This window comes from Castor canadensis, chromosome 8 (assembly GCF_047511655.1).
Source record: "Castor canadensis chromosome 8, mCasCan1.hap1v2, whole genome shotgun sequence".
Lineage (NCBI taxonomy): Eukaryota > Metazoa > Chordata > Mammalia > Rodentia > Castoridae > Castor > Castor canadensis.
In genome coordinates this window covers 24,957,298-24,970,121 of record NC_133393.1, presented here as the reverse complement: position 1 = coordinate 24,970,121, position 12,824 = coordinate 24,957,298, and the positions used below count along the sequence as shown (strand labels likewise).

General features: G+C 41.4%; 1 pseudogene; it reads right to left on the bottom strand.

Annotated features, from left to right (window-relative positions):
- Nucleotides 1–239: 239 nt before the first annotated feature.
- The window catches only part of LOC109700907 (HLA class I histocompatibility antigen, alpha chain G-like), a 67,874-nt pseudogene continuing 55,289 nt past the window's right edge, over nt 240–12,824 (bottom strand).

The following is a 12,824-nucleotide window of genomic DNA, read 5'->3' as shown; positions in this document are numbered from 1 at the left end:
CTCTGTCCACCACTGTCTCTGCAGTGCTTTTTCATGAAGTGGAGCCACCTAGGAATCCTGCTAAAATGCAGATTAATTTAAGATTAATATTTAAATAAAAATTTTTTGAATTAACATACATTAATACTAAGAGGGGATTTCACTGTGATAATGCCATACATGCATACAATGATACAATGTACCCTGAGTAAGTTCATTTCTCTGCTGTCCCATTCCCTTCCTCTCACCCCAAAATTAATTTTTTTATTGTAGTTAAAAAAACCCCACAAAATTTACTAGAAAACCATTTTAAATGTACAATACCATAGTGTTAACAACAAGAATATTTTTTAACAGATCTTTAGTATTTTTTCATTTTGCAAAACCAAAACTCTATGTACATTGAACTAAAACCTCCTCATTTCCTTTCCACTCAAACTCCTAGCAATCCTTTCTCTATTTTCAGTTTCTAAGACTTTCACTCTTAGACACATTATATAAGTGGAATCATGCAGTATCCATGGTTTCCTTTGCTTCTATGAGACTAGAAGTTCACAATATGAACTGCAGTCAGTCACTGAACTGGGAAATCTAAATGCAAAGAATGTTCTGGACTCTGTGGTGACTGTGTGGCAGCATTCAGTGGCCTAAAACAAGATGGACATTGCTCTTGTGATGGACAACTGTTAGGACACAACCCGAAGTGTCTAGCTCTTGTACCTATGGTGCTGGCTAGTTCATCATCGTATCCCTAGGGGTGAAATAGGACTTTTTTGTGGTATTGGGGTTTGAACTAAAAGCCTGCAGTTTGCTAGGCATGTACTATAAGCCTTCAGCCACACCCCCAGTCCAAAACAGGAATTTCTTGATGTATATAAGCAGAATATTCTATGTCAAATAATCAAACATCTATCTTTAATAACAAAACTATAGAGTCATAGACCCTCAATCAGTTCCCAGACTTGAGCCAGTTCAGAGACCCAGAACCCCTGAAGCAAAGGGAGGAGAGTATCTCCTTTAGGAAGGATGCCACACAGAACTGATATTTATACTGTTAATCTTTCTTGGGGCTTCTTCACAGGGACTTATGTGCTATAAACAGGGTATGTGCACTGGGGGAAAGGAAATAATCAGATGTTTAGTGGCCATTAGACGTGAGTTCTAAATTGACACTAATGCCATGAGACTCAAAATATCACTGAGACATTCCAGTCAGAGTAGTCAGTGGATCCAGAGGGTTCCCAATGTGGTTATTTCTGTGGTTCATAAGTACAGTTGGAATGGACAACTTCAGCCACAAACATAGTCCCCAGATCGCTTCCTTGTCTTAGAGTGGGGTTTATTGAGGTGGGGAAGGCCTGTGGAAGTCCAGTGCATTGCTGGACAGATTGCAGAGATTAGTGCTACTAACAAGGACAAAAAGATACAACAGAGGCAATTTCTATTACATCCCCACTCAACTCACTTATTTGTCCTGAGGACAGTGATGGATCTTGGCGAATCACAGTCGATTATTTTCAACTTCACCAAGTGGGATTCCAGTTGCAGCTGCTGTAATAGATGAGTGTCCACTGCTTGATCAAATACCTGCACCTGATGTACAGCTTAGCTGGAAAATACCTCTCTCCATTGGTGTCCATCAGGCCTCCAACAAGGCCAGCAACACACCTTCCCTATATCTTTTTATTTTCTGCTGGACAGACTGCAGAGATTAGTGCTGGTAACAAGGACTAAAAGATGCAACAGAGGCAGTTTCTACTACATCCCCACTCAACTCACTTATTTGTCCTGTGGAGACTGATGGATCTTGGGGAATCACAGTGGATTATAATAAATTTCACCAAGTGGTGATTCCAGTTGCAGTCGCTGCCCCAGGTGAAGTTTCACTGCTTGACCAAATACCTGCACCTGATGAGCAGCTCTTTCTCAACTGGTGTACATTAAGGCCTCTAGTTTGCTTTCAGCTGACAAGGCCAGGAACACATCTTCACTGTATCTCTTTATTTTCTTGGGATCTTTTTTTGGGGGGAGGGGCTATACTTGAGTTTGAACTCAGGTCTCACACTTGCTAGGCAGGCATTGTACCATTTGACCCACTCCCCCAGCCCTTTATTTTCCTTACAGTGGAAAAAAGATACAGTTAGAATTACCTGGCTACACTCAGTTTAAATTATCCCAATTTTGTTGGCAACATCCAAAGCAACATAATCAGAAGCCAGTTGAACACATGCCTCCTTCTGTCCATCCAGCTGGACAGGGTGTTGACCTTGGCCACATCGGTGTCACAGAACTTCTTCAAAGTCTGTCTGATCTGATGCTTTTTGGCCTTGACATCCAGTATGAACAGTGTATTGTCTTCTGTCTTCACATTGGCAGACTCCATGGTCAGGGGGAACTTGAGGATGGCATTGTGGTCAAGCTTATTTTTCCACAGCTGTCATTCCAAGGATATTTTGGCTGTCTTCAGAGCTGCAGTGTCTTGGTCTGAAAAGAAAGTGGGTGATGAGCAGGTTTTCTTTTTTTCTTAAGTGTTGGTGCTTGGGATTGAATTCAAGGCCTCATTCATGCTAAGCACACATTCTGCCAGAGGTACATTTCCTGGATTTGTGTGTGTGTGTGGGAGGGGCTGTGGTTGTGGCTGTGGCAGTGGATGCTTTCACTTTTTGGTCTTCAAAACCTTGGCTTCAACTTTGGGAGAGGCAGGAACTCCTTTCTTTCCTCTTGGCATCGCCTTGGAAAAAAGGTCACATTCACTGTCTTACTGCAGGGGAAATAATTTCTTCAACCCTATATCGTAATTTAGTTCATAATGGTCTTGCTTTTCCCTCCCACAAGATAATACATTTGTCTATTACATTGATAACATTATTGTGACTGGCCCTGGTAAATGAGATGGGGCAACTACTTTGAACTTATTTGTAAGACATTTGTATGTTAAGAGGTAAAACATAAACCTCACAAAACTTGGTGCCTTCTATCTCAGTGAAATTTTTGGGGTCCAATGGTGAGAAACGTGAAACATTCCTTTTAGGGTGAAACAAAAGTTGCATCTTGCCCCTCCTATAACTTGAGAGCAGACACAGTGCCTAAAGGAATTCCAGATCCTTCAGGAATGAAGGTCAGGGTCACTCCACCAGGTAAAGAACCAGCTGAAGGAAAAGGGAATACTGAGTGAGGAGTAGATGAAGGTAGTTACAAATCAGCTAGAACCATGTGACTAGTTACAGAAACAAGGACTGTCATTCTTTTTTTACTATTAATAAATTTATTATTGGCATGATATATTATTAAAGTTTATTTCCCAAGAATTAGCCAAAATTTAAAAAACCTCTAGTTCCTGTGACTTTATCTGCATGTGTCCTGTCTGAAGTACTAACAGCACTAAATCCACCGCTCAGCTCCATGCCTCCATCTTTTCTACTCCAGTTTCATGAAATAACTGAATTTAAAATTCTACTACTTAACTATACTCATTCAAGATACAAGATGAGGGCTGGGGCATGGCTCAACTGTTAGCTCCAGACTAGTAAGCATGAAGCTCTGATTCAAACCTGAGTACAGCAATAATAATAATAATAATAATAATAATAATAATAAGGAGAGCCAGAGAATGTGGCATTTTGTAGATGATGTTGAAGGAATATGTTTGCCTCAAATTCTGATGAGTAACTATGACAGTGTTGTATGTGAGAGCCAAGAGGCATTTGTAACATTCATTTCCCAGGCATTTGAGCACAGCTGGCCCGTACATTGGCAGAGATGAGGCCAGCCAAATGTGTCATTAAACCATCCTGAACAGGCATGGCCTCCTTTTTATCATCCAGAGATGCTGTAAGAATTTGAAGATGGCAAAGACACAAGCATTCAACTGTACCACTCCAAAAAGACCGTTCCTCTTTTAGGGCATAATATAAACAATATGCCCAAGTCCAGACCATCTTCCTTGGTTTGCCTCTCTCTGCACAGTGACTGGGCTATGAGCACTGCTGTAATCACACGAATTCCTTCTGTTAACCCTATCTATAACATGCAAGGGACTTTCCAGAAGGCCACAGAAAACGCAGTGCTGACAAAATCTGTCTTCACTTGTGTAGCAGAGGCCACCTACACTGCAGCTTTTGCAAATGCCTGCATCCCACTGCCATTAGCTGACAACCTCCATTCACTTACTATGCAGGCATTTTTCAGCTAGGTATCAGACACATTTCTTTGTACTATGCAATTGGATTAAAACCATACTTCTGAGCTCACTCTTCAAGCTTTATTTTATCTAATACTTTTTTAGCATTTACAGATTTACTAAATCCCATGTGGCAATAACTCTATGAGGTCACCCTTAATGAGGACTACCCAGACAGGCTGATTCTGCAATTCCTTTATCAGAGCTGTACTAGATCTTGATAAAATAGCGATATATTTGAATAGACACAAGAAAAAGTTTCAGGGAGGGCTGACAGACAGCAAGTGAAGGTTTGAAATGTCAAACATAAATGGCGTTGTACAGTTGCTTTGTTGGATCCATGTGCTCTGATCCAGCAGTTGCACTGCTTCTTCTACTGACGCCATGATGCTCTGAACTCCAGGACTCAAGCTCACTCTACCAAGTCTGTAGAATCCTATTTTCCAAATAAATATAAATCTAAATTACACTCCCCCTACTGGCCCTTGAGTTGACATTGGAGCCAGTGCTAGGATTCCTAGAGCTAAAAGCAGGGATGGGGCAGGTAAGCATAGCAGAAGAGAATTCCAACAGGATTTGATCTAAGATGAGACCCTAGGGAACCCTTTCTCTTTGCTAATTCTAGAATCAAGGATTAGATTTGAAAAGTTTGGGGAATGAAGGAAAGAAAATTTAGGAAACAGCCATTGAAGGAGAGCTCACAAAACTAAAAATTCATCTCTAGATTTCATAGTCTCCTCTGTGCTGGGGCTTGCTAGCACCTTACAGGAAAAACACTTGTTACTGCTGTCATGACCAGGGGACACCCAAAGAAGAATGAGACCAGTATCATTCTGAAGAATGAATAGGCAAAATTCTCTATAGAAACCAAGAGACAAGAAACAAACACAAATGAGAGCAAAACCCAGGGCTGAGCCTAGACTCACCTGGCACAGGTTGCCTTAGTGTTCATGATCCTGGTGACAGGACAAGTCTCTGGCCATGTCTGAATTCCTTTGATCGCAAGCCCTGTTGGAACACGGTTCTACCAAAAGGACAAGGACAAAGGAAAGCAGATGGTGATGTACCTGAGGAGTGACCATGTCAAAGCCCACAAATGACTGAGCATCAGCTGGTCACAGGACCAGCTACACTTTGCTCTTCACAGCCTTCTCCTACCCCACATGCAGTGGACTCAAGCACAGGAAACCTGGACTCTGGAAGGTTCTTTCTTTAGTGATTCCATCTATTCCTCCATCAAACGTTAGAATTTTTCTCCTTAAGTTAACTCATCAGTCCCTCATGTCAAGGATTTGATGAAACAAGTTTATATTTAGCTACTTATTTTCAATATGGAAGTAAGAAGATGCAGGTTAGTGCACCATGAAGTTGATATGGGGATGGAGATGTCCCAGCTCTGCTTCTGCCAGAACAGGAAACATAACTGGAAGGGAGGGATCAGTGTGGGGTGTACTGGTCTCTCCAATTTCTTCACCTATAAGAATGCAGATATATTCAGATACCTTTGCAGAATGAGAATTCATGGGTTCTTGAAGTCACAAGGGAGAGACGTGAACAAATCTTGTGTCACTCAGTCCCACACAAGGCAGCTGTCTCATGCTGCACAGCAAAAGAATCATGAACAAATTCAGGGCAGGCAAAAGAAGTGGCAACACTGAACAACCCACCACTCACACAAAAGGTCCAAATTCTGAGAGTCCTTAAATCCAGGTGTGTCCCTTCTGCCTCATCCCCAATTCAGGGTCTCACCTTTATAAGCTGTGAGAGACTTATCACAGTCCTGGGTACCGTCACTACCTGGGATTGAAAAATAACAAGACACACTCAGAGTCCAGCAAAGATGTGGTTGAAGGAGCAATTGTGGGTTGGGTGAGTTCCCCATGGATACCCAACTAGTCTGCCTCTAGGGTACTCAGGGACTCTCTGCCCCAATATTTACTTGCAGCCTGGGGGAAGTGCCCTCTTTTTCCACCCATGGGAAAAAAACAACCTGTGAGAAAACAGAGGAGCCCTGGGCCCCAGGGAAGTTTACAGAATTCCCCAGGGAAGAATCAGGAGACAGGAGGAAAGAAGATGTGCAGGGACTGAACCAACTGCCCTCCTGGAGGCCTGTTCTCAGCAGGGACCTTCTTCTCTCACCTCTGACTGCTGGCAATCAGGTCCCATCACCAAATCCATCAGGGTGCAAAATCTATACCTTATTTTTCATATGTTTTACAGCAGAGTGTCAGCACACAGGGTGCAGCCTGGGGAAGCATGTGTGTGTGTGTGTGTGTGTGTTGCTTCTATTAATGAGGCAGAGAGCACTTCTATTTTTATTTATTTATTTATTTATTTATTTTAATTTTTCTTTTATTATTCATATGTGCATACAAGGCTTGGTTCATTTCTCCCCCCTGCCCCCACCCCCTCCCTTACCACCCACTCCCCACCTCCCTCTCCCCCTCCAATACCCAGCAGAAACTATTTTGCCCTTATTTCTAATTTTGTTGTAGAAAGAGTATAAGCAATAAAAGGAAGGAACAAGGGTTTTTGCTGGGTGAGATAAGGATAGCTATACAGGGCATTGACTCACATTGATTTCCTGTGTGTGGGTGTTACCTTCTAGGTTAATTCTTTTTGATCTAACCTTTTCTCTAGTTCCTGGTCCCCTTTTCCTATTGGCCTCAGTTGCTTTTAAGGTATCTGCTTTAGTTTCTCTGTGTTAAGGGCAACAAATGCTAGCTAGTTTTTTAAGTGTCTTACCTATCCTCACCCCTTCCTTGTGTGCTCTCACTTTTATCATGATACCACATTTTTTAATCCTTTCATCAGTTGTACGGCATCTGGGCTTTTTCCTTAAGTTAGCGATTGTGAATAATGCTGCAAAAACCATAAGTGTCAAACGTCTTTACTGTACCCTGACTTACATCGCTTCAGATAGATGTGTAGAAGTGGTAATGCTGGATCATATGGCAGCTCTATTTTTAGCTTTTTGAGGCTCAGAGAGCACTTCTAAAAGGGGCACCACCTCAAAAGAATCTCCAAGGAATTCTGCACACAGAAGATGAAAGCAAACAAAACCACGAGAGGATGGGAAGATTAAACCACAGGAGAAGAAAAAACAAGGAATCAGAGAATAGCATTGATTCAACTACACACAATCAAACCCTTAAACAACAAAAACAACTACCTGGCAGGAATCACCACATACCTATCAATATTAATACTGAACGTCAATGGACTCAACTACCCCATTGAAAGACACTGTTTGGCAAACTGGATTAAAAAGGAAGATCCACCAATCTGTTGTTTGAAAGAGACCCATCTCATTGACAGAAACAAACACTGGCTTAGGGTGAAAGGCTCGAAGAAAATTTACCAAGCCAATAGCCCCTGAAAAAGGCAGGAGTAGCAATATTTATATCAAACAAAGTAGTCTTCAAATTTACATTGATCAAATGAGATAAAGAAGGACAGTTCACACTAATAAAAGGGGAAATACACCAAAAGGAAATAACAATTATATACCTATATGCACTCCATGTCAGTGCACCCAATTTCATCAACATACTCTAAAGGACTTAAATGCACATATAGACTCCAACATGGTGGTAAGGGGAAATTTTAACACCCTCCTATCACCAATAGATAGGTCATCCAAACAAAAACTCATAAAGAAATTCTAGAACTAAATCACGCCACAGATCAAATGGACCTAACTGATGTCTACAGAATATTTCATCCAATATCTGCACAATATACATTCTTCTCAGCAGCACATGGAACTTTCTCTAAAATTGACCATATCTTAGGGCACAAAACAAGCCTTAGCAAATATAATAAAACAGAAATAATCCCCTACATGCTATCTGATCACAATGCATTAAAACTAGAATTCAACAATAAAAACAACAGCAGAAAATATGCAAACAATTGGAAGCTGAATAACACATTGCTCAATGATCAGTGGGTCATAGATGAAATAAGAGAGGAAATTAAAAGGTTCCTGCAACTTAATGAAATGAAAACACAACCTACCAGAATCTATGGGACACAACAAAGGCAGTCCTAAGAGGAAAGTTTATAGCCATGAGGACACATATTAAAAGGACAGAAAGATCACAAACAAACGACCCAATGCTACATCTCAAATGCCTAGAAAAACAAGAACAAGCAAAACCCAAAACAAACAGAAGGAGAGAAATAATAAAAATAAGGGCCATAGTTAACGAAATAGAGACCAAAAAAAAAAAAATACAAAGAATCAATGAAACAAAAAACTGGTTTTTTGAAAAAATAAAACAAGATTGACATGTCCCTGGCAAATCTGACTAAAACGAAGGGGAAAGACCCAAATCAGTGAAGTCAGAAACAACAAAGGGGAGATAACAACAAACACCAAGGAAATCCAAGGAATCATCAGACACTACTTTGAGAACCTATATTCCAATAAATTGGAAAATCTTGAAGAAATGGACAAATTTCAAGATATTTATGACCATCCAAAACTGAACCAAGAGGATATTAACCACCTAAACAGATCTATAATACGAAATTAAATTGAAGAATCAATAAAGAGTCTCCCAAAAATGAAGAGTCCTGGATCTGCTGGATTTTCTGCTGAATTCTATCAGACCTTTAAAGAAGAACTAATACCAACTCTCCTAACACTTTTCCATGAAATAGAAAGGGAAGGAACACTGCCTAACTCATTCCATGAAGCCAGTATTACACTCCTCCCAAAACCAGACAAAGACACATCCAAAACGGAGAACTGTAGGTCAATCTTCTTAATGAACATCGATGCAAACATCCTCAATAAAATAATGGCAAACTGAATCCAACAACATACTAGAAGGATCATTCACCATGACCAAGTCAGCTTCATCCCAGGGATACAGGGATGGTTCAGCATACACAAATCAATAAATGTACTACAGCACATTAATAGAAGCAAAGCCAAAACCACTTGATCATCTCAACAGATGCAGAAAAAGCCTTTGATAAAATTCAACATCACTTCATGATAAAAGCTTTAAGAAAACTAGGAATAGAAGAAATGTACCTTAACATTATAAAGGCAATATATGACAAATCTATAGCCAACATCATACTTAATGGGGAAAAGTTGAATCCATTTTCCTTGAAGTCATGAATGAGACAAGGATGCCCACTCTCCCCACTCCTATTCAACATAGACCTGGAATTCCTAGACAGAGGAATAAGGCAAGAAGAAGAAATAAAAGGAATACAAATAGGTAAAGAAATAGTCAAAGTATCCCTATTTGCAGACAACATGATCCTATACCTCAGAGCCCCCAAAAACTCCACCCAAGAACTCCTAGACACCATAAACAGCTTTAACAACATAGCAGGATACAAAGTCAACTTACAAAAATCAGTACACCAACAATGAACAAATTGAGAAAGAATATATAGGAAAACAATTTCATTTACAATAACCTCAAAAAAATGCCTAGGAATAAACTTAACAACAGATGTGAATAACCTCTTATGAAGAACTACAAGTCACTGAAGAAAGTGATTGAGGAAGACTACAGAAGGTGGAAAGATCTCCCATGCTCATGGATTAGTAGAATCAACATAGTAAAAATGTCTATACTACCAAAAGCAATCTACATGTTCAGTGCAACTCCCATCAAAATCCCAATGACATTCATCACAGAGATTGAAAAATCTATCCTAAAGTTCATTTGGAAACACAAGAGACTGCAAATACTGGGTATCACAATACCTGACTTCAAACTACACTACAGAGCCACAGCAATAAAAACAGCATGGTACTGGCACAAAAACAGATATAAAGACCAGTGGAACAGAATAGAGGACCCGGATATGAATCCACACAGCTATGCCCACCTCATTTTTGACAAAGGTACCAAAAACATATGATGGAGAATAGACAGCCTCTTCAACAAATGTTGCTGGGAAAAGTGGTTATCTGCCTGCAGAAAACTGAAACTAGATCCATGCCTATCATCCTGTACTAGTATCAACTCAAAGTGGATTAAGAACCTTAATATCAGACCCGAATCCTTGAAGTTAGTACAGAAAAGAGCAAGGAGTACTCTGGAAGCAATAGGTATGGGCAAGGACTTCCTCAGTAGAATTCCAACAGCCCAACAGCTAAGAGAAAGGATGGACAAATAGGACTACATAAAACTAAAAAGCTTTTGCACAACAAAAGAAATGGTCCCTAAATTGAAGAGACCACCCACAGAGTGGTAGAAAATATTTGCTGTCTATACTTCAGACAAAGGACTGGTAACCAGAATATACAGGGAGCTCAAAACTAAACTCCCCCCAAATCAATGAATGAAACAGAATTTTTTCAAACGAAAGAGTACAAATGGGCAAAAAACACATGAAAAAAATGCTCACCATTCCTGGCCAAAAAGCAAATGCAAATCAAAACCACACTAAGATTCTACCTCACTCCTGGTAGAATAGCTACCGTCAAGAACACCAGCAACAACAAATGTTGGCAAGGAGTGCGGAAAAAGGAACCCTCATACACTGCTGGTGGGAACGTAAGCTAGTACAACCACTTTGGAAAACAATTTGGAGGCTTCTTAAAAAACTAAACATAGATCTGCCATATGATCCAGCAATCCCACTCCTAGGGATATATCCAAAGGAATGAGACTCAGGTTACTCCAAAAGCACCTGCACACCCATGTTTATTGCTGCACTATTTACAACAGCCAATCTATGGAAACAGCTAAGATGACCCACTGCCTATGAATGGATTAAGAAAATGTGGTATTTATACACAATGGAATTTTATTCAGCCACAAAGAAGAATGAAATTTTGTCATTCTCAAGTAAATGGATGGAACTGGAGAACATCATCTTAAGCAAAGGTAGCCAGGCTCAGAAGGTCAAAAATTGTATGTTCTCCCTCATATGCGAATTATAGACCTAAAACAAATGCAGTAATATTATTGGACATGGGTCACACACTAAGGGCAGAACACGAACTGGAGGAATAGCGAAAGGGAGGGAAACCTAAAACTTGAATGTGGTTGATGTGCCCACTATAGAGGAGCAAATGAAGTAATCTTAAACTGGCAGGGGCCACTATGGGAAGTGACCAGAAAGTAGTGAAGAGGTCTGGTAGAGATGAATCAATTCAGGCTGTAATACACAAGTGCATGGAAGCAATGCTAGGAATCTCTCTGGATAGCTATCTCTATCTCTAACTAGCAAAAATGCTATGTCTTTCTTATTGTCTCTTACGTTTTCTTTTCAGCAAAACTGGAGAACAAGAAGGCAGAACAGGTTCTTCCTGGAAGTGAGGGGGGTTGGGATGGGGGGGGAGGAGGTGGGAAACAGGGGGGAGAGGTGTCTCAAACAATGTATTACATATAAATAAACATAAAAACAATTAAAAATAAATTCAAAAAATAAAAAATAAACAAAAGGAGCAAAAGGAGAAAACTATGACCCTTTCCCTTCCCTACCTGTGTTATTCTTCCTCCGTATCACAACAGCCACCACGGCTCCAGTGACCACAACTCCAAGGATAACCAGGGCAGTGACAATTCCCATGATGGGGATGGTGGGCTGAGGAGGTGGCTCTGGGAACAGAAAGAAAGGGAAAGGAAGGTTAGAGAACTTGATCCCCAGATTTCAGCCTGCTCCTGCTGAGGGTTCCAGACCAGCTCCTGCTTTCCCTGACAAGAGGCTCTGTGTCCACGTCCCCTCCTTACCCCAACTCAGGGTGAGGGGCTCAGGCAGCACCTCATGCTGCACATGGCATGTGTAATTCTTCTCCTTCCCAGAAGGCACCACCACAGCTGCCCACTTCTGGAAGGTTCCATCCCCTGCAGGCCTGGTCTCCACAAGCTCCATGTCCTGGCTCAGGTCCTCCCCATCCTGCTGCCAGGTCAGGGTGATCTCTGCAAGGTAGAAGCCCAGGATATCACTTTAAGGTGATATCCTCTTCAAGTTGGGGGGTAATGGGTCATTTGTGTCTTTGGGACATCTACAAAGATGAGTTGAAGAATTCAGGCATTTTGCATTCTTCCTGGGCCACTCCAGTAGCACTCACGTGACCATCTTGAGAACTGATAGCAGACTTGGATTGATGTAAAACCCAGACACTAGCCCCAACACAGGCATCTGGGATAATCTAATTCTTGGGAAGTTCTAGAAACCAGTGAGTTAGCCCAAGGCAGGAGACTCCAAGTCTCTAAGGGAGAAAAGAGAGGGATTTCTGGGGCTGTCTTGGTAGAGATTTGGCATAACTGGAGTCAAACCTCTAAAGCCATTGGGTGGTAGACAGAGAACAAGGTCTGAGAGAGGCCATGGTCACACCCCTGCATAGCCAAAGAGAACCGTAGTTTGGTTACTTCATGTACCTTTACTCCTTCCATCCTGAGGCAGACTCATAATTGTGATGAGAGGAGCGTGAGCCCCTGGGTGGGTCACACTCTGATACTGGATGTGAAAATCCCACAGCTCTCTTTCTGTGGTGATTCAAGAGAGCAGCAGTGTTCTGCTTCCCCTTTTCTGCCACTCGTTGGAAGACATGGGTTTCATCCCCAGGGCAGATGGAGGAGTTGCCCTTCGGGACCTTGTACCTGCGCGCTGCAGCATCTCCTTCCCATTTTCTAGGGGTCTGAGGAGCCCACTCCACTCACTCCCCCTCCGGGTAGGT